Source organism: Nematolebias whitei, chromosome 9 (genome assembly GCF_014905685.2).
Source record: "Nematolebias whitei isolate Nwh7 chromosome 9, NemWhi1, whole genome shotgun sequence".
NCBI lineage: Eukaryota > Metazoa > Chordata > Actinopteri > Cyprinodontiformes > Rivulidae > Nematolebias > Nematolebias whitei.
Genome location: NC_056506.1, coordinates 47,622,481 through 47,630,011, shown reverse-complemented (window position 1 = coordinate 47,630,011; position 7,531 = coordinate 47,622,481).

The window sequence follows — 7,531 nt, the reverse complement described above, 5'->3', positions numbered from 1 at the left end:
GTGGGGGGGGGGGGGGCATCTTCCGTCTTGTCGAAGCTCCAAAGTTCATGGTTGAAATCCGTGCTTTCGTGTAAAAAGTTGTTTTTCTCTGCAAAAAGAAGCTTAGAACTTGTTTAGTGATTTATTTTTATTTTTATTAAAAGCTTTGTGTGAAAAATGCTATGCTAAAGCTCAAACCACATCGAGCGTCCACCATTTTCAGAACCGAATAAAAGAAGGAGAGACAGCCCATGTCACGTCAAGGGGCCTCCCTCCCATTTTTATTAGAGACATGCTGCTCGCTCCCTCACTATCCATCCTTCATTCAAACAGTCTTATACTGCTATTCGGTGGTCAAAAAAGGTACTACACGCAAAACAAATTAACCAACATTTCTTCTTAAATTTGACAATAATTACAAATTACTGTCAAATTTCAAACAATATTATCGTTTATCGCAATAATTTCTGAGACAATCGCCCAGCAAAATTTGTTATCGTGACAGGCCTATATTTAACCGTATTTTATTTTTTTTAAATAAAATACACTGGTTTCTTAAACATTTTAAAACCAAACAGCTCTTTGAAAAATACTGCAGCATACTGGCTCCGTTTGTGTCTTCATATCATTCGCATCATTTTAGTCTCTTTATGATTCTATTTGTCTCAGTGCTTGTCTTTGTATTCTCCCTATGCGTCCTTCTTTTCATCTCATAACTAAGACTTTAATTTACACTTTTTACATTGTTTCTCATTATCACTTAAATGTATGCTTTTGTGATTATTAAATTGTCAGTAACGTGCTTCCATACACCTGGCTGTCAGGTCAGTGTAATTACCATTAAGATGCTGAGGTCAATCAATATGTTGTTAAACTCATTTTTTTTTTTTTACTTTCTTCTCAGCACCGGACTTGCATTAATTTTTTTCTTACCTAAAGGGTGTTTGTGGGCTGCTATGAAAGATATTTGTTTGTGAACTGATTCAATATGCTAATGAGTTAATAACTTGGTCTGTCAATCTGCCTTTCTGCCAGAAGCTCTCGTGGTAATGAAGGTTTTCACGACACGAGTTCTGTTGTTTCTGTAAAGTCTGTAAGCAGCTCCTTAGTCAGGCGTAGATGTTTTTAAGACGGCTGCTAATCACACTTTGGAGTCCAACACTTTATTTTTCTTAAAATAATTTCTCTTGGTTTTGACTTCCACTCCATCAGAGAGATCAGTGACTTGATGAAGATTGGTTCACGTTCAAATTGAGCAAGTTGTTTGTCCTTTTAATGTAACTGCTGGTTTATACTGAAAAGCACTTTCATGGCAGGTTAAGCCTCTGTTGTAAGATTATTATTTTTTGTTTGTGGCTTTAGTGAGCAGTTAAATGAGCTTGATACAAACCTGGTGTGTGCGTGTGTGCACGTGCATGCATGCGAGAGAGCGAAATGAAGACGATTAGTACCGTGGAGGCTTGACGTCCACTCATGGACCATTTCAGTCATTCACAGTAGATTGCGTTTCTGCAATTTCAGCTTGTTCCTCCTCAGTGAAGTGGAGTGCAATAACAATCTCTTCATCTTTTTAAAGAAAATTGCAGGAATTCATGTAAAAAAGACAGTTTTCATGAATATTTTGGAGTGTGCAAAAAAAAATCTGCTGAATAGACTTAACACTAAGTTCTCTCCTCTGGGCCAGGTATGCATATGCATGAATGCTGAAGGTGTGTGAGAAGGATGTTTTACCCTCGCTGCAGTGAAAAAGGGTAAACTGAATCATTTCTCTTTGGAGCGACTCACGACTAAACATTGGATCGTTTTATTCCAGAGTGAAATACTTGGAAACGAATCGGGGTGAAGTTCATTTTAACCACAGAGGCAGCAGGAAATAGTCTGCAAATTACAGGGAACAGGACTTTAAATTTCTTCACCAAAGGTACAGATACATGCAAAGGCAAAAAGAACTAAAAATACACATGAAGTGAATAAATCATGTTTGTCTGGAAAATGTAAGAAGATAAATGTGATTCGGTTTCCACTCAAGATGTCTGATTATAGGTTTATGGATTATTTGGGGTCATTATGTTTTATTTAAAAGAAACAAAACTAACTTTTCTTATTGCTCTCCTTTCATGATGGCAAGGAATAGTGCCTGTGTGTGTGGGCACGATTTTATTGAAACCCTCAAAGTCATCACTGGATGTCAAACTGTGCCAACCTGAGCCAAGATGGCCGCCCCTGCTGATGGATTCTACCAAACACACAAATGACTAGAACTCAGTTTTACCAATCATTAAGCTAAACGTTTGTGTGGTAGTAGCTGAAGGTCATACCCGACACAATCTGAGCACTGAAGATTCAAGAGCTTCACATTATTTGTTTTGGTCAACCTTGTCTGTCAGCAAATATCTAAAAAAAAAAAAAAACACTGACTGAATTTAAATTAAATCTACAGCTGATTACCTTTTTGGTGTAAGCTTTATTTAAAATGGCCGCCTCAGCTTATCACGTTAAGTTAGGGCTGGACGATACGGCCAAAACTTTTATCACGGTATCTTTCTTAATTTCAGTCGATAACGATATAATTCAGATATCGATATAAACAATATAAAAGCCTCAGAAAAACTGTACAAATAAATGAACGTTCACCTTTTATTTGTATCTAGCCTTCAAAAAAATTTGAAATCACGTCAAACGTAAAACTCAACTTTGTCAATAAACAACAACATAATCTAACGTTTGCTGCATGGGTTTCTCTTGATACAGCTGGGGGTGTTGTTTCAGGGACACGGGCTCAAACTGTTATTGTGCTTCATCTTCTGACTCTCAGTATTTTCTATAGAGTGGAAAATCTTCAGATGAAACAAGTTACATGTTCCCACCGCTAGCAGGAACGACTCTCCGTCACATTTTGCAGCATTGAAACCTGCAGTTGCTCAGATGTTAGATAGCCGAACCACTTCCACACCGTCGAATTACTCTTTCCTCTCTTATCAATTATGTCATCTGCTTTCTCTTCACTCGTGAACGCTTGTTCAGTCACATTCTGAGGGTCATGGGCACTCATTTTGAAGCATGCCTTGGAGATTAGCCTAGCCTGCTACCGCTAACGCCTTCTGAACTCGAGCTTTGCGTAACATCTATGTCACCACGTACTTATGTAGTTGTGTCGCGGCTTTTGAAACTGAAGCAACCGCTTCAACCCGAACAGAAAAAGAAATGTCAGTGAAACGCTGTAATCATATCGAAATATCAAATATGTGCTTACAACTCATTATCGCCGTTATTGATTAAAAGTATATTGCGACATATATTGAATTATTTTCAAGCCTACCTTAAGCTAATGCAAATAAGATGAAAATTTAGTCAGTTTTATAAAAATTGCGCTACAATTTGCTTTGACAAGTTTTAATAATATGTTTTGAAGCTAGTTTCATTATTTTTCAATGGCAGTAAAAATGTCTTTGGATAAATCTGAGTAGACTCGATAAGGAGTGAATTCAGCCTTTTTTATTGCAAAGTTTCTTATTGTCTCTGGTAACGCATCATAAGTAAAACCCAAACTCCTGGCCGTTGGTCTGACCACAATTAACTGCCCCACCCTACGACCCACTTTCGTCTGCCCTGAAGTACAGAAGGAGGTGCCGGCCCAGTCTATTAGCTCAGGAATGGCAGTGGAATTGAATTAGCCCAAGGTGGCTTTAAGCATGTGGGCTCGTGTGAACCTGTTAGCACGACGCGACTGCATCATCTTTCACAATCAGCTGCCTGTGTGATGTACCGGGAAAATGAGGCTGCTGCGGCTCCGCAGATGGAGTGGCACCTCGCTGCTGGGAGGGGGTTTAGGCTTTGTTCGTTTGTCCTCTCTCATTGTGTATGATTGTTGGCTGGAGGCTAACGATGGACAGAAAGGAAAAGATTACATTTTTTTTAAAAAATCTGACCTGTCAAGTAAAAAAAAAAAAACACGGTCGCCAACAATCCTGCAATTGGCAGCCAAGTGGCCTTTCCATATGCATGAATGGGGGTCAAACCCCACCCCCAAAATGACTAGAAAACTAGTTGACTTTTATGACAAATGAGTTGTAGCTGATTTGATCAACTCGAAAGTAAAAGCCAATCTCACACTCCGTGCTATGAAGGACTTTCGGCTTGTTTTTGTATTGGCTAATAGTGACTAGCTGTGGTGAGCAACTTGAATCAAGTTCACTTCATCATTTGTAGATGTACATCAAATAGAAATCCTCTGAAAGCTTGACTAAAATTTGTCCAGTAGTTTGAGATATTTTGCTAACGGGGTTTAATCCAACAGCTCCATGCCAAAGTTTTAAGCACAGATCTGACTTTGTGTTTTAGATTTTATGACCAATATGCTCATTGTTTTGTCAAATCCAGAATTGAATTCAAAATCTTACTTCTAACCTACAAAGTTCTCAACAACCTAGCTCCATCTTATATTTGAAATCTTACTGTTCTATATTTTCCCAACAAGAGCACTTCACTGTCAGACTGCAGGCTTACTTGCGGTTCCTAGAGTTTCCAAAAGCAGAATGGGAGGAAGACCTTCCATTATCAGGCTCCTCTCTTGTGGAACCAACTTCCAGTTTCTGTCCGTGAGGCTGACACATTGTCCAGTTTTAAGACTGGACTTAAGACTTTTCTTTTTGATAAATCCTATAGTTAGGTTTGGCTTGTTACGCTGCCTTAAGTTTAGACTACTAGAGGACAAATTGACCTAATTTTCTTAAATGAATTGTTAAAATTGAATTGTTTTCATTTGATACTATTTCTATCTTAATATGCGATTCTTGACCTGCCATTGTGTATCTATTCCTACCAAACCCAGCCGGTCGAAGCAGATGGTCCGCTTGTCCTGAGTCTGGTTCTGCTAAAGGTTTCTTCCTCACGAGGGAGTTTTTCCTTTCCACTGTCGCCTTCATGCTTGCTCAAGATGAGAGTTCTGTGATGGAGTTAAATTCAAAACAGTCTGCTCCTCAGATAAATAATGTTAAATTATTATTTAATATATGAATGTTTCTGTTCAGTGCCCTGAGACGACTTCTGTTTTGACTTGGCATTATATAAATAAACTTAATTGAGTTGTTTATCAATATGTAGAGCTTATCAAAAGGGAAATTGGAAATACCCTCTATCAGTCTGTTTGTCCATCCATCTTGTGAGCATCGTAACTTGAAAAACGAGTGCGGTACTAACTTCCATGTGTGGCTACATCTACTGGTAGGTGTAAAAAAGGTCACTATCAATAATTAGGTGCCATGTCAAAATACAAGATGGCCACCACCATAAATACATGTAAATCAGCCACCCCAATATTTTCTGGAATTTATGCTCTTGTTTTTTATTGCTTTAATGTATAATATCCCTAAATGATTGGGGTGGTTGAAAATGAGGTGGCCAAGGCCACCATTGGCCACCCCCTGGCTCCGTCATTGTTCCTGGTCGAGGATAAAGTTGCTCCCTCCACTCGCCAGGATCCATCATGTTGTGATGCTTCAGGCAACTCAAAATAAATAAAACCTCTCTCTTTTTTGTGCTCACTGGAACTCTTACTATCTAACTCCAAAAACATTAAGGTTTGCTTGCTCAAAAACCACAATCTCACTATTCAAATATCTCAACGACCGGAGTACCGCATATTCATAGTGTTTGCTGCATAGATGATACAAATGTCTTCATGAGTATTTCTATAGTTGGGTGAATAAGTAACGCCTCAAAGCGAGGTTAAAAGAAAATGTGTAGGATAATTAATTACGACATAACTCAAACAGCATTTCTTGTAGAGGCAGTTTTTTATGGCTGCTGCTCGTCTCATCCTTCCTTTTCCGAGGTATTTAGATATTTTAACGCATCTCTACACACATCAGTTCCCACGTTTGTGTGACGTGTTTCATCACTTGCGTTCTGCAGACGCACAGTTTCCCAGGAAGCTTCTGTCTCAGAGCTCTTATTTACTCCCTTTATTATCTCGGACATGTAAAGGTCCCAGCTTCAACACTTCCTGTTTGCCTTCACGGAGCAGGAAACGGTCTGGACTCGGAGATCAAAGAGCCTCCGTCAGTTCTTACTGAGGACTTTGGACCAGCAGAGATGCTGCAAAACCTCAAGAAGGAGAAATGAGAATGTCTGTGGGCTTCTCATCCAGGCTTTCTGTTGAAATAAGGAGAAACTGGTGAAAATTTAATTCTACTCTAAGGGCCAACGTTTTCTTTTGAACCTTTATGTTTAAAGAAATGTGAGCTTCTGCAAATTCCTTAATATATTTATACAAAATGGTCCTGTAAGACTAAAACTGTGACTCAGTGAGTGTGATAATCGATCTTAAAAACAAAATACAATATTCATCACAGCGGGCGATATGCTGGTGTTGTTCGTTAACGAGTTGAAGCGAAGGTCTGGCTGTTATATGTTAATCTGCAAACTACACTTCATTAGAAGTTACTATTATTAAAGTAGAACGTTTAAGTTTAAACTCCAAATTAAGCAAAATTAAACTTTGAGCAATACTTTATTTTGATCCACAGTTTATTTCAATCCTAACAGTTGGAAACATCAGCCCAGCTGACCACAAAGTAAAAAATAAAATATACAAAGTTTTCTTGGAAATGTATTACTTAAAAAAAAACTTAAGGTTACAGCAGTAACCCTTCAAAATATAAAAATAAAAAACAACCTTGAAAGTCTCGACTAAAAATGCAATTTTTTTTAAAACTTTAATGTTTATTTTAAACTTTAAAGCCTAAGACTAAAAGTTATACATCAACAAATCACGTTATTTTCTGACAAACCTGTGCAATTAAAATGGATTAAAATACAGATTTGAGAGGAAATTGGAATATTAATCTAGTGTGTCTGTTAAAAAACATCAATTGAACTTCATTCGGTCTCCAAAATATTGTTCCCACAACATTTTTACACATTTGAATGGCCTTTATAATAAAATAATTGAACAATAAATGGAGCTTCTGTTGACCACCCGAGCATGAAACAACTACAGACATGTTTGTCTCTCGAGGCTCTAATTAAACTTGTCAGTAGGTGTTTTCAGCATGATACAAGGATCTGGAAGTCCTGGTGCCGGGTCTCAAACTGTGCCGACAATATGGTCCAACCACAAAGCCAGGGGCTTCTGGGACCCGAGCCAGTCGCTGATAGATCCATCAACTTGACGGCTTTAGTCAGCGATGATTGCTTTGCGGAGCTGCAGCTGTTAATGGAGCAGAGAAGTGTGGATCTGTCCACGTTCTGAAACTGTTTTCTGTTTATTACATGCGGGTCTTTAACAAGTTACTGACGTCAAACTGAGGACTGAAACGAGTTCTGCATGAAAGCAAAAAGGTGATGGGGATTCTGCGGTGATAGAAACAGCACATAGCTTGACTTCATGGATGTACATTTATGATGGAAGTTGCTAGAACAGATCTGCCACAATAAAAAAAAATAGCATACAGTGATATATATATGTATGTATAGGCTTGTGTGAAATATAAATAATGTCAGATAGTAGATCCTTTGGGTTGCCGCATCATTGAAAAGAGGTGAGATGTGG